Source organism: Pituophis catenifer, unplaced genomic scaffold (genome assembly GCF_029215685.1).
Source record: "Pituophis catenifer annectens isolate HBS135680 unplaced genomic scaffold, rPitCat1.0.hap2 SCAF_16, whole genome shotgun sequence".
Classification (NCBI taxonomy): Eukaryota; Metazoa; Chordata; class Lepidosauria; order Squamata; family Colubridae; genus Pituophis; species Pituophis catenifer.
The window spans coordinates 2,928-24,649 of record NW_027256896.1 but is presented as its reverse complement, the minus strand read 5'-3'; the positions used below and the strand labels follow the sequence as shown (position 1 = coordinate 24,649).

General features: G+C 48.7%; 1 non-coding gene across 1 annotated transcript; it reads right to left on the bottom strand.

Moving 5' to 3' along the window:
• Positions 1–206: 206 nt before the first annotated feature.
• LOC139325534 (5.8S ribosomal RNA) lies at positions 207–359 on the bottom strand. The gene has a single exon (XR_011601095.1). It is a non-coding gene; the product is annotated as a 5.8S ribosomal RNA (ribosomal RNA).
• Positions 360–21,722: the final 21,363 nt, after the last annotated feature.

Below are 21,722 nucleotides of genomic sequence, written 5' to 3'. Positions count from 1 at the left end.
GCGGGGCCGGCCGGCGGAGGGGGCCGGATGCCGTCGGGGTCTGGACTTGGGGGGATGGAGGCCCCGAGGCCCGTGAACCCCAGCCGCGCCTGAGGCGGCGCTCGCCCGACCTGCCAGGGACTCGGACGCCGATCCCTGTGGCACACGGGAGGCGCCCGGACCCAGGCGGGAGGGCGGTGTCGCGCTCGCGGCGATTGAACCGTCGGCAATGCTCAGACGGGCGTAGCCCCGGGAGGAACCCGGGGCCGCAAGTGCGTTCGAAGGGTCGATGATCAATATGTCCTGCATTTCACATTAATTCTCGCAGCTAGCTGCGTTCTTCATCGACGCACGAGCCGAGTGATCCACCACTAAGAGTTGTCACTGTTGGTTAAGCAGTGGCGGCTCGCGCCCGCCCACGCAAAGATAAACAAGACGAGATGCAAACAGCTGGGTTTCAATGAATAAAGGACCGGGCGCTCGGCTCAGCCTGGGACCCCTCCGCTCGAAAGGCCCTGCGGCCGCCAGGGGGGATGTAGGGAGTCGAGGCGGAGCTCCCCGGTCCCCGGCCTTGCCATGCGAGGCAGCTCGAGTTCTGAAAACCCAGTCGCCAGAAATCGCCGCGCACCTGGCGGACCTGGCCTTGGAATCCCCGTCGAAGTGGGGCTTCCGGGCCTCGGCGGCTGAGAAATGGCGGGAGCCCCGGATGCCAATGCTGGCCCGGTCCGCCGACTCTGTCCCCTCGCCGCCTTCGGAGTGGACCGGGCTGGGAAGGTTCCACTTTGGCGCAGGCGGGCTCCGGCCAGGGAAAGCCGCCGGTCTACCGCTCAGGGGCCCGGCGACCCCGGCGGGGTGGAACAGGATCCCAGCTCCGGGGCCGCGGGCCTCGGTCAGGGACCTCTGCCATCACCTCAGTGCCCACGCCGGACCCTGGGGGTGCCCGCGATGGGGAGACGGTCGGGTCTACTGGGATGCTCGGGTGGACCGGACCCTCCGTTTCTCTTTCTCTGCCGTGATGCCGCGTGGGAGCACCATGGCGGGAGGGCTCCACTTTGCTCCCGGCGGGCCCCGGCCAGCCAACCACAGGGCAAGCGGGGATCGCAAGACAGGATCCCGGCATGGGAGACGAGGGGCCTCGGTCGAGGACCCCTGCCATCTCCTCGGTGCCCGTGACGGGCCCCGGGGGTGTCCACGACGGGCAGCCATCCAGGTCTACCGGGACGGCCTTGGGCGGGTCCGGCTTACCGGGGCCTCAGCCGGATTAGTCTTTCTGTTCCCCCGCCATGATGGATGTACGGGATCCCGCCTCCGGGGCCGCGGGCCGCGGGCCTTGGTCGGGGACCTCCGCCGTCGCCTCGGTGCCCGCGCCGGGCCCTGCGGGTGTTCGCGACATTCTACCGGGACGGCCTTGGGCGGGTCCGACTTACCGGGGCCTCGGCCGGATCAGTCTTTCTGTTCCCTCGCCATGATGGATGTACGGGATCCCGGCTCCTGGGCCGCGGGCCTCGGTCGGGGACCCCCGCCATCATCTCAGTGCCTGCACCGGGCACCGGGAGTGTCCGCGACGGGCAGCCGGCCCGGTTTACCGGACAGCCTTGGGTGGGTCCAGCTTACCGGGGCCTCAGCCGGATTAGTCTTTCTGTTCCCCCGCCATGATGGATGTATGGGATCCCGGCTCCGGGGCTGCGGGCCTCTGTCGGGGATCCCTGCTGTCACCTCGGTACCCGCGCCAGGCCCCGGGGGTGTCCGCGACTGGCAGCCGTCCCGGTCTACCGGGATGGCCTTGGGCGGGTCGAGGCCTCGGCCGGATCAGTCTTTCTGATCCCCCGCCATGATGGATGTACGGGATCCCGGCTCCGGGGCCACGGGCCTCGGTCGGGGACCCCTGCCATCGCCTCGGTGCCCGCGCAGGTCCCGGGTGTGTCCGCGACGAGCATCCGTCCCGGTCTACCGGGACAGCCTTGCGTGGGTCCGGCTTACCGGGGCCTCGGCTGGATCAATCTTTCTGTTCCCCCCGCCATGATGGATGTATGGGATCCTGGCTCCGGGACTGCGGGCCTTGGTCGGGGATCTCCGCCGTTGCCTCGGTGCCCGCGCTGGGCCCCGGGGATGTGCGCGACGGGCAGCCATCCCGGTCTACCGGGACGCTCGGGCGGGAGTGTTTCTGTTTCTGCTTCCCTGCCAGGATGGCTGTGAGGGGTTGCTTTAAATAGCTGGTTTGAAGTGAAAAGCTTCCGTTCTTGCCTAGATCTCTTGCTATCGCAACCTTCCGATCCAAGCTCCCATCGCAGTTTCAAGCATCCTGCTTTCTCGGTTGGGAAAATCGGGGCAGCGAGACTTTTATGATCGTTTTAAAACTAAAACGACGATTGACCGGGGGCGATACTGACATTTAAGCAGAGAGCGCCACATGCTGTCGGAAAGAATAAGCGACCAGGGCGGTAGGACTCAATTCAGCCAGAAAATGTAACATTTGACACAGAGCTCAGATTTGCAAAAGAAAAACATATTCATGTTCCCCACGGTCTGAAATCCCAAAAACACATTCAATTTCCAAAATGGAAGCTTTCCCTGAGGAATTAGACCAAGCTGCATGTCTAAATTTGCAGTAGGACTCAATTCAGCCAAAAAACATAACGTTTGACACAGAGCTCAGATTTGCAAAAGAAACACATATTCATGTTCCCCATGGTCTGAAATCCCAAAAACACATTCAATTTCCAAATGGAAGCTTTCCCTGAGGAATAAAACCAAGCTGTATCTCACAATTTGCAGTAGGACTCAATTCAGCCAGAAAATGTAACGTTTGACACAGAGCTCAGATTTGCAAAAGAAACACATATTAATGTTCCCCACTTCTTAAAACCCAAAAACACATTCAATTTTCAAACAGAAACTTTCCTGAGGAATTAAACCAAGGCGTATCTCTAAATTTGCAGTAGGATTCAATTCAGCCAGAAAATGTAACTTTTGACACAGAGCTAAGAGTTGCAAAGGTAACACATATTCATGTTCCCCACGGTCTGAAAACATAAAAACATTCAATTTTCAACTGGAAGCTTTCCCTGAAGAGTTGCATCAAGTTGTATCTCACAATTTGCAGTAGGATTCAATTCAGAATGAAAACGTAATTTTTGACACACTCAGATTTGCAAAGGAAACACATACTCATGTTCCCCATGGTCTGAAAAGACAAAAACACATTCAATTTTCAAGTGTTTTTCTGTGGTTTTCAGACCGTGAGGAGCATGAATATTTGTTTGTTTTGCAAATCTGAGTTCTGTGTCAAAAATTACAAACATGAGTTACAGATTGGTCTAATTCCTCAGGGAAAGCTCGTATTTCTAAATTGAATGTGTTTTTGGGCTTTTCAGACCGTGTGGAGCATGAATACATGTTTCTTTTGGAAATCTGAGTTCTGTGTCAAAAGTTACAAATATGAGTTACAGATTGGGTGTAACTCTTCAGGGAAACCTTGTACTTGAAAATTGAATGTGTTTTTGACTTTTCAGACCGTGAGGAGCATGAACTTGTGTTTCTTTTGCAAATCTGAGTTTTGTGTCAAAAGTTACAGATATGAGTTACAGATTGGTCTAACTCCTTAGGGAAAGCTCGTATTTGAAAATTGAATGAGTTTTTTGACTTTCCAGACCGTGGGGAACATGAATATGTGTGTCAGCATTCCAAATTAGGCTCTCTTCCAGCGCTGACATAACAAGATGAACTTTTACCTAGTTTTGTATGTACAGATAGTGTTTCCTGGGAGACGAGGGTGGGGGCTACATTCCTGTGAAAAGAACGTGCCGGGAGGTAGAGATGGATCTGCATGATGGCCAATGGGACATTGGGGTTGGAGAGCGGAAGAGGAGGGGGTTGGAAGGAGGGGCCAGTTTGGCTGCAAAAATGAAATCAGGAATGTCGGCTTTTTATGTTCTTAAATAAATATGATTCATTAGAGAGATTGCGCTTGAAAATGAAACTTATTTAAGATAGCACCGAAACCTGACAGACAGCCAAACTCTCCTCCAAATCCAGGCTGGCTGAGTTTAAATCATCCCGTTCCCTCCCAGACATCTGGTCGGACGGACTATGGCTGAAGCCAAGCTCTCGGAGGAAAGCCTGCTTCAAGAAACGGGAGGAGCATCAGCGGTCGTGATTCCAGCCAACTTGGAAAATACAAAGATAAAAGATAAAGAAAAACCCCTAAGTGAATTGGGAAGGGCGAGCTGGGGATGGGAATGGCAGCGAAGCCCAGACAAGGCAGCACCTCCCCACCCCAGGATGAGAGACGAGGCAGAGGACTACCAACACCAAGGCTGGCCCTCCAGAGCTCAGCACAGAGAGGAGAGGGCAGAGAGGGAGGAGCCACCCCAGTTCAGAGGGAAGTTCGATGGTGACCCAGACAACCTCGCCCAATTCCTCGATTCAGCTGAGATATACATAGAGCGGTTCGGACACCTCTACCCTTTCCCCAGAGCCCTAGTGAATGCCATCTCGGAAGGGCTGGAGGGAGAAGCAAAGAGGTGGTCAGCATCACTCTACAAATACAGGGCCCCCCAGCTACAAAATGCGGATGGGTTCTTGCAACTATTGAGAGCCCGTTATGAGGAGGAGGAGGAGGACCCCTATGTGGAAGACGAGCTCAGAAACCTAATGCAGAGGGGGAAGCCTATCAGAGAGCATATCCGTGAATTCAGGAGAGTCATTGGGACACTGCCTCCCCTACCAGAGCGATTGCTGGTGTATTTTTTTAGAACAAGCCTAGATAAAAGAATTTCCCAAGTGACTGCCTATCGTGACATCCCAAACCGACTCGCTGAATGGTTCCGGGTAGCGATAAAAGTCGACAGAGGGCTGCGGGCGAGTGACACGTCAAAACCACCAGAGGAAAAGGAGAGAGGCCGACCAGACCAGGGGCCACTCAACAGACAAGAAACCCCAACATCACAGCCCTCCTACAGACCAACTGCCCCACGGAGCCCACTGAAATGCTACAGATGTGGAGGAAGCGGCCACATAGCAGCAAGATGTGGAACGCCTAGACCGGGACCAGCTCCACCGCCCAAAGCACGACCGGAACGAGGGCCCAAGCACGTCACCCACGTACCGCGGGAAGCTCCCCAAATCCCTGAGTTTTTCGCTCATCTGACCAAAACCAGAGGAATCCCAGTGGAGGGAGATCAGTCCCCCGAACCCTATGACATGGAAGATGAAGGCGAGGATGACCCGATGGTGAGTGGACCCGTCCATCCTTTTCTTTTCCCCATACGCCTAACAGCCCCCAAAACAGGGGCCCAAGAGACTTTCCAAGCCCTAATAGACTCGGGTAGCACACAGTGCCTAATCAACCCACAGTTCTAAAATTGGGAATCTGAGCTAAACAGCTCAAACAACCAATTCGCTTCGAGCAAGTTGATGGGTCCCTAGTGGGAGGAACGTACGCCACACACTTGACTGAACCCGTGAGACTAGAACTCGCAGATCACTGGGAGACGATCCGCTTCATAATAGCCCCCAAGATGACAGAACCAGTCATATTGGGACTCTCATGGCTCGACAAATGGGGCCCAATCATTTGGTGGCAAGAGGGAACCCGCAGGCTGAGAATAGCAAAGGGGCCCCAACCCCTGCCGCCCCGACCAGAAGAATTCCCTCCCACGCTGAAACCCCAAAGCAGCCCTCCACTACAGAAGAAAACACCACCAACACAAGGGTCCCTCCCAGAAGGTGCAGCAAAGCAATTGGCAGCCGCACCCACCACCGCTTGTAACGCAAACCAGATCCCAAGGGAGTACCAAGACCTTGCGGGGGTATTCAGCGAGGCCAAGTGTGTCATTCTGCCCCCCCACCGCGAGACCGATTGTGCCATCGAGATTATCCCAGGAGCGAAACTACCCAAACCTAAAATGTATGCCATGACGCCTCGAGAAATGCAGGAAATGCGGGACTACATAGACAAAAACTTACAAAGGGGATTTATTGAGCCAGTGAAACCAAGGGTAGCGGCGCCGGTCATGTTTAAAGAGAAAAAGGACGGCTCCATGAGACTGGTAGTCGACTTTCGTAGTATCAACGCTGTTTGCGTACACAACTTGTACCCCCTCCCCCTCATGAAAGACATGTTAGCCCACCTAGCTAAAGGGAAGGTTTTCACCAAACTAGACCTTCGAGAAGCTTATTACCGAGTACGCATAAAGGCAGGAGATGAATGGAAAACAGCATTCAACTGCCCCCTGGGTAGTTTCCAAAGTAATGCCTTTTGGATTGCAAGGAGCCCCGGCAGTATTCATGCAGTTAATAAACGAAGTCTTACATGAACACCTTTACAAAGGGGTCCTCGTCTACCTGGATGATATTCTTATCTACACGGAGACCATAGACGAACACATACCCCTCGTCCGCCAAGTACTGAAAAAACTGCTACGGGCAAACCTATATGTCAAACTGCCAAAATGCGATTTCCACCAATCACGGCTAGACTACCTGGGCTACCGAGTATCAAATGAGGGGATAGAGATGGACTCAGCCAAGGTCCAATCAGTTCTACAATGGCAGCCCCCTTGCACCCGCAGACAACTGCAAAGTTTTCTAGGCTTTGCGAACTTCTACAGACAATTCATCCCCTCGTTCGCGAAGATTTCCAAACCTTTGACGGACCTCCTAAAGACAGGAAGCCTAGCGATGAAACCTCACCCGGGACAACCCCTACAGTGGGACCTGACCTGCCAACAGGCATTTGAGATGCTAAAAGGACTGTTCGCGAAAGAACCTGTCTTAAAACACCCGGATCCGGAACAGCCTTTTGTCATCCAAGCAGACGCAAGTGATGTGGCAGTAGGAGCCATGTTACTCCAAAAGAACAACCAAGGTGATCTACAACCCTGCGCCTACACCTCCCGCAAACTCACCGATACGGAGAGGCGATGGGCGGCGTGGGAGAAGGAAGCGTTTGCAGTAAGGTGGGCCTTGTTGACCTGGCGGCACCTTCTAGAGGGAGGCCAGAAACCATTTGAAGTCTGGACTGATCATAAAAACCTAGAGGCTCTAAAAACCCCACGAAAACTGTCGCCCAGGCAAGTGCGGTGGGCACAATACTTCAATCGTTTCAATTTCGAGCTTAAGCACATCCCAGGAGGGAGAAATTTCCTGGCTGATGCCCTCTCCCGGATGCCCCAATACAACAGTGAGCGGGAGCAGGTAGTGAATGCCATCATCCCCTCCACCCAAGCTGCGGCCCAAGTGATCACCAGACGGCAACGACGCGACCAGCAAGGCCAACTTGCAAGTGACTTAACTGCAAAATTAAAAAATGAAACGCTGACCGACCCCTGGTATCGGGACAATCAACATCTCTTGACAAAAAGAGATGAACTAGCATGGAGGGGGACAAAACTCTATGTCCCACAGAGTTTACGCATCCTGATTCTCAAGAGGAGCCACGACGTTAAACCAGCAGGACACTTCGGGTTCCTAAAGACTCTGCACCTAATACGAAGGCAGTTCTGGTGGCCACACATGAGAAAGGACGTAGACAGTTATGTAAAAAGCTGCACCATTTGTGCCACAATGAAGACAAGGCCAGGGTGCCCGCCTGGATTGTTGCAACCAGTAGCTGAGCCAACAAGACCATGGGAGGAGATTGCAATGGACTTTATAGTAGAACTACCGAGGAGCAGTGGAAATACAGTGATCTGGACTGTAATAGACTTATTCTCCAAACAGGCACACTTCATACCTTGTAGTGGACTGCCTTCAGCCCGTCAGTTATCCAAACTGTTCCTGAAACACATTTACCGCCTACATGGAGTCCCCAGGAGAATCATTTCCGACAGAGGGGTCCAGTTCACAGCAAAGTTCTGGAGGGAGTTTCTACGATCCATAGGTTCATCCCAAGGGCTCAGCTCAGCATTTCACCCGAGCACCAATGGGGGGGCAGAAAGACTGAACGCTATGATAGAACAGTATTTAAGATGCTACGTCGACTACCAGCAGTCCAATTGGGCAGACCTCCTATCTTTTGCGGAGGTTGCATATAATAATGCTGTCCACAGCAGCACGGGGCTAACCCCGTTCAAAATAGTGAGTGGCATGGATTTTGTTCCCATGCCAGAATACCCGAGGGAGCCCCCTTCCTCAGTCAGTTTGACCGACTGGATGGCAATGTTGAGACAAACTTGGGAAAATGTTAAGAGGGCGCTGGCAAAGGCGGCTCAATCTTATAAGGACCAAGCAGAGAAGCACCGAACTCCCCAAAGACCATTTCAGCTGGGAGAGAAAGTTTACCTCTCCACCAAGTACTTGAGACTTAGACTCCCGAGCAGGAAATTGGGCCCAAAATTTATAGGACCATTTCCTATAATAAAAATAATGAACCCCGTTACAGTGCAATTGCAGTTGCCAGGGCTTTTGGGGAAAATTCACCCCGTTTTTCACAGTAGCCTTCTAAAACCTGTAGTGGGGTCTACTTTAAGGCCAACTCCACGTGAACCCCCTGGGCCCCTGGTTGTTGGGGGCCAAACGCACTATGAGGTGCAGCGGATTCTTGATTCAAGATGGCACAGGGGGCGTCTCCAGTACTTAATTAAATGGAAGGGTTACCCATTGTCAGAGGCTTCTTGGGTGAAGAGCGCAAACATCCAAGCTGATCGCCTTATAGCAAAATTCCATGCAGACCACCCGGGAAAGCCGGGAGGGGGGGGTGCACAGCCGGGGAGGGGCTGATGAGACTAATCTTGTTGTGTTTTCCCTATGGGATAGGTGATGTTGCAGAAGTGAAGGAAGAGGGGCTGGATGTCAGTGTTCCAAATTAGGCTCTCTTCCAGCGCTGACATAACAAGATGAACTTTTACCTAGTTTTGTATGTACAGATAGTGTTTCCTGGGAGACGAGGGTGGGGGCTACATTCCTGTGAAAAGAACGTGCCGGGAGGTAGAGATGGATCTGCATGATGGCCAATGGGACATTGGGGTTGGAGAGCGGAAGAGGAGGGGGTTGGAAGGAGGGGCCAGTTTGGCTGCAAAAATGAAATCAGGAATGTCGGCTTTTTATGTTCTTAAATAAAAATGATTCATTAGAGAGATTGCGCTTGAAAATGAAACTTATTTAAGATAGCACCGAAACCTGACAATGTGTTTCGTTTGCAAATCTGAGTTCTGTGTCAAAAGTTACAAATATGAGTTACAGATTGGTCTAACTCCACAGGGAAAGCTCGTATTTGAAAATTGAATGTGTTTTGGGGCTTTTCAAACCAAGAGGAGCATGAATATGTGTTTCCTTTTAAAATCTGAGTTCTTTGTCAAAAATTACGTTTTCTGGCTGAATTGAATCCTACTGCCAAATGTAAGAAACAGATTCGTCTAACTCTTCAGGGAAAGCTCGTATTTGAAAATTGAATGTGTTTTGGGGCTTTTCAAACCGAGAGGAGCATGAATATGTGTTTCTTTTCCAAATCTGAGTTCTGTGTTAAAAGGTACTTTTTCTAGCTGAATTGAATCCTACTGACAATTGTGAGAAAGAGATTGGTCTAACTCTTAAGGGAAAGCTCCACCTCCCCGACGAGGTGGGCGAGACAGGCCGGTGGTGTGCCCTCCGCTCGGAGTCCTTGGGATCCCACCTTGGCCGGTGCAAGCCGGCCCTCACCTTCATTGCACTATGGGGCTTTCGTGGGCAGCCTCTGAGTCGCGCACGAGTTAGACTCCTTGGTCCGCGTTTCAAGACGGGTCGGGGGGGCTGCCGATGTCGCCATGGACCCCGGTCTCTCTGTGTGGACCCATCCCCGCCCGGTGGTGCAACGCGGTGGGGCGCACTGAGGACAGTCTTTCCCGGGAGACAGTCACATCGGGGGCGGGGAGGCCCGGCGACCCCAGCGGGGCGGAATGGGATCCCGGCTCCAGGGTCACAGGCCTTGGTTGGGGACCTCCGCCGTCGCCGCGGTGCCCCGCCTGACCCTGGGGATATTTGCGATTGGATCCCAGCTCAGGGGCCGAAGGGCCTCGGTCGGGGGCCCCCACCATCTCCTCAGTGCCCGCGACGGGCAGACGGCCCGGTTTACCGGACGGCCTTGGGTGGGTCCAGCTTACCGGGGCCTCAGCCGGATTAGTCTTTCTGTTCCCCCGTCATGATGGATGTACGGGATCCCGGCTCCGGGGCCGCGGGCCTCTGTCGGGGATCCCTGCTGTCACCTCGGTACCCGCGCCGGGCCCCGGGGGTGTCAGCGACTGGCAGCCGTCCCGGTCTACCGGGAAGGCCTTGGGCGGGTCGAGGCCTCGGCCGGATCAGTCTTTCTGATCCCCCGCCATGATGGATGTATGGGATCCCAGCTCCGGGGCCGTGGGCCTCTGTCGGGGATCCCTGCCATCACCTCGGGGCCCGCCCCGGGCCCCGGAGGTGTCAGCGACCGGCAGCCATCCGAGTCTACTGGGACAGCCTTGGGCGGGTCCGGCTTACCGGGGCCTCGGCCGGATCAGTCTTTCTGTTTCCCCGCCATGATGGATGTATGGGATCCTGGCTCCAGTGCCGCGGGCCTTGGTCGAGGACCTCCGCAACGGGTCCCGGGGGTGTCCGCGACGGGCAGCCGTCCCAGTCTACCGGGACGCTCAGGCGGGACCGGTTTACCCGGGCCTCGGCCGGACTAGAGTGTTTCTGTTTCTGCTTCCCTGCCAGGATGGCTGTGAGGGGTTGCTTTAAATAGCTGGTTTGAAGTGAAAAGCTTCCGTTCTTGCCTAGATCTCTTGCTATCGCAACATTCCGATCCAAGCTCCCATCGCAGTTTCAAGCATCCTGCTTTCTCAGTTGGGAAAATCGGGGCAGCAAGACCTTTTATGATCGTTTTAAAACTAAAACGACGATCGACCGGGGGTGATACTGACATTTAAGCGGAGAGTGCCACATGCTGTCGTAAAGAATAAGCGACCAGGGCGGTAGGACTCAATTCACCCAGAAAACGTAACATTTGACACTGAGCTCAGATTTGCAAAAGAAAAACATATTCATGTTCCACACTGTCAGAAATCCCAAAAACACATTCAATTTCCAAATGGAAGCTTTCCCCGAGGAGTAAAACCAAGCTGTATCTCACAATTTGCTGTAGGACTCAATTCAGCCAGAAAACGTAACTAAAGTTCAAACGTAACATTTGACACTGAGCTCAGATTTGCAAAAGAAACACATATTCATGTTCCCCACGGTCTGAAATCCCAAAAACACATTCAATTTTCAAATGGAAGCTTACCCTGAGGAATTAGACAAAGGTGGATCTCAAAATTTGCAGTAGGACTCAATTCAGCCAGAAAATGTAACATTTGACACAGAGCTCAGATATTCCAAAGAAACACATATTCATGTTCCCCACATCTCAAAACCCAAAAACACATTCAATTTTCAAACAGAAACTTTCCTGAGGAATTAAAACAAGTTGTATCTCAAAATTTGCAGTAGGATTCATTTCAGAATGAAAATGTAATGTTTGACAGACTCAGATTTGCAAAGGAAACACATACTCATGTTCCCCATGGTCTGAAAAGACAAAAACACATTCAATTTTCAAATGTGTTTCTGTGGTTTTCAGACCATGAGGAGCATGATTTTTTGTTTGTTTTGCAAATCTGAGTTCTGTGTCAAAAATTACAAACATGAGTTACAGATTGGTTTTACTCTTCATGGAAAGCTCGTATTTGAAAATTGAATGTGTTTTTGACTTTTCAGACCGTGAGGAGCATGAACTTGTGTTTCTTTTGCAAATCTGATTTCTGTCTCAAAAGTTACAAATATGAGTTACAGATTGGTCTAACTCCTCAGAGAAAGCTAGTATTTGAAAATTGAATCTGTTTTGCGGCTTTTCAAACTGAGAGGAGCATGAATATGTGTTTCTTTTTAAAATCTGAGTTCTGTGTAAAAAGTTGCGTTTTCTGGCTGAATTGAGTCTTACTAACAATTATGAGATACAGATTGGTCTAACTCTTCAGGGAAAGCTCGTAATTGAAAACTGAATGTGTTTTTGGGCTTTTCAAACCGTGAGGAGTAGGAATATGTTTCCTTTGCAAATCTGTGTCAAAAGCTCCAAACATGAGTTGTAGATTGGTCTACGTCCCCAGGGAAAGCTCGCAATTGTAAATTGAATGTGTTTTTGGTCTTTTCAGACCGTGGGGAGCATGAATATATGTTTCTTTTCGAAATCTGCGTTCTGTGTCAAAAGGTACGTTTTCTGGCTGAATTGAATCCTACTGCCAATTGTGAGAAACAGATTGGTCTAACTTCTATGGGAATGCTCGTATTTGAAAATTGAATGTGTTTTTGGGCTTTTCAAACTGTGAGGAGCATGAATATATGTTTCTTTTCCAAATCTGAGTTCTGTGTCAAAAGTTACACACATGAGTTACAGATCGGTCTAACTCCCCAGGGAAATCTCGTATTTGAAAATTGAATGTGTTTTTGACTTTTCAGACAGTGGGGAACATGAATATTTTTTTTGCAAATCTGAGTTCTGTTTCAAAAGTTCCGTTTTCTGGCTGAATTGAATCCTACTGCCAATTGTGAGATAGATTGGTCTAACTCCTCAGGGAATGCTCGTATTTGAAAATTGAATGTGTTTTTGGGCTTTTCAAACCGTGAGGAGCATGAATATGTGTTTCTTTCGCAAATCTGCATTTGGTGTCAAAAGTTACATTTTCTGACTGAATTTAATCCTATTGCCAATTGTGTGATAGATTGGTCTAACTCTTCCGGGAAAGCTCGTATTTGAAAATTGAATGTGTTTTTGGGCTTTTCAAACCGTGAAGTGCATGAATATATGTTTCTTTTCCAAATCTGAGTTCTGTGTCAAAAGTTACAAATATTTATATATTTATTTATTTATTTTATTGAATTTCTATACCGCCCTACTCCCGAAGGACTCAGGGCGGTGAAGAGCCATGAAATAAAACACATACATATAAAAATTTAAAATCGAATATAATGAATTAAATAAATTTGGCTGAATTGATACCCATAATTTAAAATACCCATATTTTAAAATACAGTAAAAATTTAAAATTTACACTTAAAAGAGAGAAGATTTAGGCGAGGCCGGCTTGATAAAATAAAAGAGTCTTCAGCTCGCGGCAGAAGGTGCACAGATCTGGAATCCTCCTTATCTCTGGGGGGAGCTCATTCCAGATCGTCGGTGCCCCCACAGAGAAGGCTCTCCCCCTAGGGGCCGACAGCCGACATTGTTTGGCCGACGGCACCTGGAGGAGCCCCTCTCTGTGGGAGCGTACTGGTCGGTGGGAGGCTATTGACGGTAGTAGGCGGTCCCGTAAGTAACCAGGTCCTAAGCCATGGAGCGCTTTAAAGGTGGTAACCAGAACCTTGAAGCGCACCCGGAAGACCACCGGGAGCCAGTGCAGCTCGCGCAGGAGAGGTGTTACATGGGAGCTCCATGCTGCTCCCATAACCACCCGCGCGGCCGCACTCTGCGCCAGTTGGAGCCTCCGGGTGCACCTCAAGGGGAGCCCCATGTAGAGAGTGTTACAATAGTCCAGACGAGAGGTGACGAGGGCATGAATGACTGTGCGTAACGAGTCCCGATGTAGAAAGGGACGCAACTGGCGAATCAGGCGAACTGATGAAAAATCCTCTCAGTCACAGCCGTCAAGTGCTCTTCTAAAGACAGCCGTGAAGCCAGGAGGACGCCCAAGTTACAAGCCCTTTCCGTGGGGGCCAATGATTCGCCCCCAATAGCCAGCGATGGCGCCAGCTGACTATATCGGGACGTCGGAAACCACAGCCACTCGGTATTGGATGGGTTGAGCCTGAGCCCGTTTCTCCCCATCCAGGCCCGCACGGCCTCCAGGCACTGGGACATCACTTCAAGGGCATCGTTGGGGTGGTCCGGGGTGGAGATGTACAGCTGGGTGTCGTCAGCGTACAGATGGTACTTCACCCTGAAACCACGGATGATCTCCCCCAGCGGCTTTACCTAAATGTTGAACAAAAGGGGCGAGAGAACCGATCCCTGCGGCACCCCACATATAAGGGGCCTCGGGGTCGAACTCTGCCCCCCTGTCAACACAGACTGCGACCGGTCAGAGAGAAAGGAGGAGAACCACCGTAAAACGGTGCCTCCCACCCCCAACCCTTCCAGCCGGTGCAGCATTATACCATGGTCGATGGTATCAAAAGCCGCTGAGAGGTCTAACAGGACCAGGACAGAGGAACAACCCCTGTCCTGAGCCCTCCAGAGATCATCAACCAACGCGACCAATGCCGTTTCCGTGCTGTACTCAGGCCTGAAGTCCGACTGAAACGGATCTAGAAATGACGCTTCATCCAGGTACTGGGGAAGCTGTCGCGCAACCACACTCTCAACAACCTTCGAAACGAAGCAAAGGTTGGAGACTGGATGATATTTAGCCAATACTGCCGGGTCCAGGGAAGGCTTCTTGAGGAGGGGCCTTACCACCACCTCTTTCAAGGCAGCGGGGAACACACCCTCACCCAACGAAGCATTTATAATCCCCTGGAGCCAGCCTCGCGTCACCTCCCGGGAAGCCAGCACTAACCAGGAGGGGCACGGGTCCAACAAACATGTGGTCACATTCAATCTACCCAGAATCCTGTCTACGTCATCTGGGGTCACAGGATCAAACTCATCCCAGATAACAGTCTCAAGACCTGCCTCCGTCACCCTCCCTGGATCTATCCAGTCAGAGTCCAAACCTGCCCGAATCTGAGTGATTTTGTCATGCAGATACTGAACAAAATCCTCGGCTCTTCCCTCCAAGGGGTCCTCCCGCACTTCCTGGTGGAGGAGGGAGCGGGTCACCCTAAACAGGGCGGCCGGGCGATTATCTGATGATGCAATAAGAGCAGTAAAATGGGTACATTTTGCTGCTTTTATCGCCACTAGGTAACTCCTAATATGAGATCTTACCAGTGTTCGGTCAGATTCAGAAAGACTAGCCCTCCAACAGCTCTCTAGGCGTCTTTTCCGGCGCTTCATCTCCCTCAGCTCCTCGGTAAACCAAGGAGCCAGGCGAGATCGGCGCCGGGTCAGAGGCCACAAAGGCACGACTCGGTCCAGGGCTCCAGCAGCCACCCTATCCCAGGCGGCCACTAGGTCCCCAGACGAGGCATGAGCCAGAACCTCCGGGATTGGCCCAAGCTCCATCTGGAACCTATCAGGTTCCATCAGGCGCCTGGGGCGGTACCATCTTATCGGTTCCGCCTCCCTGCAGCAGGGTGCCGCAGTTGGAAGGTCAAGGCAAAGGAGCGAGTGATCTGACCATGACAAGGGCTCAATGACTATGTCCCCTATCTCGAGATAACTGAACCACTGTCCAGAGACAAAAACCAAGTCCAGTGTGTTTCCCCCAGTGTGCGTAGGGCCATGAATTAATTGGGTCAGGTCCATGGCCGTCATGGAAGCCATGAACTCCCGAGCCACCTCAGACGCCTCACCCACGGATGGCAGGTTGAAATCCCCCATGACCATAAGTCTGAGGGTATCAACCGCCACCGCGGCAATAACGTTGAGTAGCTCGGGCAGGGCTGCTGCCACGTGGCAGGGAGCCAGGTACGTGATCAGCAAACCCATCTGAACCCCGTGGCACCACTTCACAAGGAGGGACTCACAACCAGATGTCTGAGGTACAGTGGTCTCCCTCGGCCTAAGGCCTTCTCTAATGATAACAGCTACTCCCCCGCCCCTCCCCTGTGACCTTGGCTGATGGAATGCGTGAATAAGTTACAAATATGAGTTAGAGATTGGTCTAACTCCCCAGGGAAAGCTCGTATTTGAAAATTGAATGTGTTTTGGGGCTTTTCAAACCGAGAGGAGCATTAATATGTGTTTCCTTTTAAAATCTGTGTCAAAAGCTCCAAACATGAGTTACAGATTGGTCTACGTCCCCAGGGAAAGCTCACAATTGTAAATTGAATGTGTTTTTGGTCTTTTCAGACTGTGAGGAGCATGAATATATGTTTCTTTTCGAAATCTGAGTTCTGTGTCAAAAGGTACATTTTCTGGCTGAATTGAATCCTACTGCCAATTGTGAGAAACAGATTGGTCTAACTCTTCAGGGAAAGCTCGTAATTGAAAACTGAATGTGTTTTGGGGCTTTACAAACCGTGAGGAGCATGAATATGTGTTTCTTTTCCAAATCTGAATTCTGTGTCAAAAGTTACACACATGAGTTACAGATCGGTCTAACTCCCCAGGGAAAGCTCGTATTTGAAAATTGAATGTGTTTGACTTTTCAGACCGTGGGGAACATGAATATTTTTTTTGCAAATCTGAGTTCTGTTTCAAAAGTTCCGTTTTCTGGCTGAATTGAATCCTACTGCCAATTGTGAGATAGATTGGTCTAACTCCTCAGGGAATGCTCGTATTTGAAAATTGAATGTGTTTTTGGTCTTTTCAAACCGTGAGGAGCATGAATATGTGTTTCTTTTGCAAATCTGAGTTCTGTGTAAAAAGTTAGTTTTTTTCGGCTGAATTGTGTCCTACTGCTAATTGTGAGATACAGATTGGTCTCACTCGTCAGGGTAAGCTCGTAATTCAAAATTGAATGTGTTTTTGGTCTTTTCAGACCGTGAGGAGCATGAATATATGTTTCTTTTCCAAATCTGAGTTCTGTGTCAAAAGGTACTTTTTCTGGCTGAATTGAATCCTACTGCCAAGTGTAAGAAGCAGATTGGTCTAACTCTTCAAGGGTAAGCTCGTAATTCAAAATTGAATGTGTTTTTGGTTTTTTCAGACCGTGGGGAACATGAATACGTATTTCTTTTGCAAATCTTGAGTTCTGTGTCAAAAGTTACAAATATGAGTTAGAGATTGGTCTCCTATTTGAAAATTGAATGTGTTTTTGACTTTTCAGACCGTGAGGAGCATGAGTATGTGTTTCTTTTGAAAATGTGAGTTCTGTGTAAAAAGTTACGTTTTCTGGCTGTATTGCGTCCTACTGCTAACTGTGAGATACAAATTGGTCTCACTCCTCAGGGAAAGCTCGTACTTGAAAATGTAAGGCGTTTTTCTGCTTTTCAGACCGTGAGGAGCATGAATTGGTGTAACTCCTCAGGGAATGCTCGTATTTGAAAATTGAATGCGTTTTTGGGCTTTTCAAACCGTGGGGAGCATGACTATATGTTTCTTTTCGAAATCCAAGTTCTGTGTTTAAAGGTACGTTTTCTGGCTGAATGTAATCCTACTGCCAATTGTGAGAAACAGATTGGTCTAACTCTTCAGGGAAAGCTCGTAATTGAAAACAATATGTTTTTGGGCTTTTCAAACCGTGATGAGCATGAATATGTTTCTTTTGCAAATCTGTGTTAAAAGCTCCAGACATGAGTTACAGATTGGTCTACGTCCCCAGGGAAAGCTCGCAATTGTAAATAACATGTGTTTTTGGTCTTTTCAAACCGTGAGGAGCATGAATATGTGTTTCTTTTGCAAATCTGAGTTCTGTGTAAAAAGTTAGTTTTTTTCGGCTGAATTGTGTCTTACTGCTAATTGTGAGATACAGATTGGTCTCACTCGTCAGGGTAAGCTCGTAATTCAAAATTGAATGTGTTTTTGGTCTTTTCAGACCGTGAGGAGCATGAATATATGTTTCTTTTCCAAATCTGAGTTCTGTGTCAAAAGGTACTTTTTCTGGCTGAATTGAATCCTACTGCCAAGTGTAAGAAGCAGATTGGTCTAACGCTTCAAGGGTAAGCTCGTAATTCAAAATTGAATGTGTTTTTGGTTTTTTCAGACCGTGGGGAACATGAATACGTATTTCTTTTGCAAATCTGAGTTCTGTGTCAAAAGTTACAAATATGAGTTAGAGATTGGTCTAACTCCCCAGGGAAAGCTCGTATTTGAAAATTGAATATGTTTTGGGGCTTTTCAGGCCGTGAAGAGCATGAATATGTGCTTCTTTTGCAAATCTGAGTTCTGTGTCAAAACTTACGTTTTCTGGCTGAATTGAAACCTACTGCCAATTGTGAGATGCAGATTGGTCTAACTCTTCAGGGAAAGCTCCTATTTGAAAATTGAATGTGTTTTTGACTTTTCAGACCATGAGGAGCATGAGTATGTGTTTCTTTTGAAAATGTGAGTTCTGTGTAAAAAGTTACGTTTTCTGGCTGTATTGTGTCCTACTGCTAACTGTGAGATACAAATTGGTCTCACTCCTCAGGGAAAGCTCGTACTTGAAAATGTAAGGCGTTTTTGTGCTTTTCAGAACGTGAGGAGCATGAATTGGTGTAACTCCTCAGGGAATGCTCGTATTTGAAAATTGAATGTGTTTTGGGGCTTTTCAGAACGTGAGGAGCATGAATATGTGTTTCTTCTGCAAATCGGAGCTCTGTGTCAAAAGTTACGTTTTCTGGCTGAATTGAGCCCTACTGCCAATTCTGAGATGCACTTTGGTCTAACTCCTCAGGGAAAGCTCGTATTTGAAAATTGAATCTGTTTTTGTGCTTTTCAGAACGTGAGGAGCATGAATATGTGTTTCTTCTGCAAATCGGAGCTCTGTGTCAAAAGTTACGTTTTCTGGCTGAATTGAGCCCTACTGCCAATTCTGAGATGCACTTTGGTCTAACTCCTCAGGGAATGCTCGTATTTGAAAATTGAATATGTTTTGGGGCTTTTCAGGCCGTGAGGAGCATGAATATGTGCTTCTTTTGCAAATCTGAGTTCTGTGTCAAAAGTTAGTTTTTTTCGGCTGAATTGTGTCCTACTGCTAATTATGAGATACAGATTGGTCTCACTCGTCAGGGTAAGCTCGTAATTCAAAATTGAAGGGGTTTTTGTCCTTTTCAGACCGCGAGGAGCATGGGGCTTTTCAAACCTAGAGGAGCATGAATATGTGTTTCCTTTTAAAATCTGAGTTCTGTGTAAAACGTTGCGTTTTCTGACTGAATTGAATCTTACTGCCAATTGTGAGATAGATTGGTCTAACTCCTCAGGGAATGCTCGTATGTGAAAATTGAATGTGTTTTGGGGATTTCAGACCGTGAGGAGCATGAATATGTGCTTCTTTTGCAAATCTGAGTTCTGTGTCAAAAGTTACACACATGAGTTACAGATAGGTCTAACTCCTCAGGGAAAGCTCGTATTTGAAAATTGAATCTGTTTTTGTCCTTTTCAGACCGTGAGGAGCATGAATATGTGTTTCTTCTGCAAATCTGAGCTCTGGGTCAAAAGTTACGTTTTCTGGCTGAATTGAGCCCTACTGCCAATTCTGAGATGCACTTTGGTCTAACTCCTCAGGGAAAGCTCGTACTTGAAAATTGAAGGGGTTTTTGTCCTTTTCAGACCGTGAGGAGCATGAATATGTGTTTCTTCTGCAAATCTGAGCTCTGGGTCAAAAGTTACGTTTTCTGGCTGAATTGAGCCCTACTGCCAATTCTGAGATGCACTTTGGTCTAACTCCTCAGGGAAAGCTCGTACTTGAAAATTGAATCTATTTTTATGCGTTTCAGACCGTGAGGAGCATGAATATGTGTTTCTTCTGCAAATCTGAGCACTGGGTCAAAAGTTACGTTTTCGGCTGAATTGAGCCCTACTGCCAATTCTGAGATGCACTTTGGTCTAACTCCTCAGGGAATGCTCGTATTTGAAAATTGAATATGTTTTGGGGCTTTTCAGGCCGTGAGGAGCATGAATATGTGCTTCTTTTGCAAATCTGAGCTCTGTGTCAAAATATACGTTTTCTGGCTGAATTGACCCTACTGCCAATTCTGAGATGCACTTTGGTCTAACTCCTCAGGGAAAGCTCGTACTTGAAAATTGAAGGGGTTTTTATGCTTTTCAGACCGTGAGGAGCATGAATATGTGTTTCTTCTGCAAATCTGAGCTCTGGGTCAAAAGTTACGTTTTCTGGCTGAATTGACCCTACTGCCAATTCTGAGATGCACTTTGGTCTAACTCCTCAGGGAAAGCTCGTACTTGAAAATTGAAGGGGTTTTTGTCCTTTTCAGACCCCGAGGAGCATGAATATGTGTTTCTTCTGCAAATCTGAGCTCTGTATCAAAATTTACTTTTTCTGGCTGAATTGAGCCCTACTGCCAATTCTGAGATGCACTTTGGTCTAACTCCTCAGGGAAAGCTCGTACTTGAAAATTGAATCTATTTTTATGCGTTTCAGACCGTGAGGAGCATGAATATGTGTTTCTTCTGCAAATCTGAGCACTGGGTCAAAAGTTACGTTTTCTGGCTGAATTGAGCCCTACTGCCAATTCTCAGATGCACTTTGGTCTAACTACTCAGGGAAAGCTCGTACTTGAAAATTGAAGGGGTTTTTGTCCTTTTCAGACCGTGAGGAGCATGAATATGTGTTTCTTCTGCAAATCTGAGCTCTGGGTCAAAAGTTACGTTTTCTGGCTGAATTGAGCCCTACTGCCAATTCTGAGATGCACTTTAGTCTAACTCCTAAGGGAAAGCTCGTACTTGAAAATTGAATCTGTTTTTCTGCTTTTCAGACCGTGAGGAGCATGAATATGTGTTTCTTCTGCAAACCTGAGCTCTGGGTCAAAAGTTACGTTTTCTGGCTGAATTGAGCCCTACTGCCAATTCTGAGATGCACTTTAGTCTAACTCCTCAGGGAAAGCTCGTACTTGAAAATTGAAGGGGTTTTTGTGCTTTTCAGACCGTGAGGAGCATGAATATGTGTTTCTTCTGCAAATCTGAGCACTGGGTCAAAATTTACGTTTTCTGGCTGAATTGACCCTACTGCCAATTCTGAGATGCACTTTGGTCTAACTACTCAGGCAAAGCTCGTACTTGAAAATTGAAGGGGTTTTTATGCTTTTCAGACCGTGAGGAGCATGAATATGTGTTTCTTCTGCAAATCTGAGCTCTGGGTCAAAAGTTACGTTTTTTGGCTGAATTGAGCCCTACTGCCAATTCTGAGATGCACTTTGGTCTAACTCCTCAGGGAAAGCTCGTACTTGAAAATTGAATCTGTTTTTATGCTTTTCAGACCGTGAGGAGCATGAATATGTGTTTCTTCTGCAAATCTGAGCACTGGTCAAAAGTTACGTTTTCTGGCTGAATTGAGCCCTACTGCCAATTCTGAGATGCACTTTGGTCTAACTCCTCAGGGAAAGCTCGTACTTGAAAATTGAAGGGGTTTTTGTCCTTTTCAGACCGTGAGGAGCATGAATATGTGTTTCTTCTGCAAATCTGAGCACTGGGTCAAAATTTACGTTTTCTGGCTGAATTGACCCTACTGCCAATTCTGAGATGCACTTTGGTCTAACTCCTCAGGGAAAGCTCGTACTTGAAAATTGAATCTGTTTTTGTGCTTTTCAGACCGTGAGGAGCATGAATATGTGTTTCTTCTGCAAATCTGAGCTCTGGGTCAAAAGTTACGTTTTCTGGCTGAATTGAGCCCTACTGCCAATTCTGAGATGCACTTTGGTCTAACTCCTCAGGGAAAGCTCGTACTTGAAAATTGAATCTGTTTTTGTGCTTTTCAGACCGTGAGGAGCATGAATATGTGTTTCTTCTGCAAACCTGAGCTCTGGGTCAAAAGTTACGTTTTCTGGCTGAATTGAGCCCTACTGCCAATTCTGATATGCACTTTAGTCTAACTCCTCAGGGAAAGCTCGTACTTGAAAATTGAAGGGGTTTTTGTGCTTTTCAGACCATGAGGAGCATGAATATGTGTTTCTTCTGCAAATCTGAGCACTGGGTCAAAATTTACGTTTTCTGGCTGAATTGACCCTACTGCCAATTCTGAGATGCACTTTGGTCTAACTCCTCAGGGAAAGCTCGTACT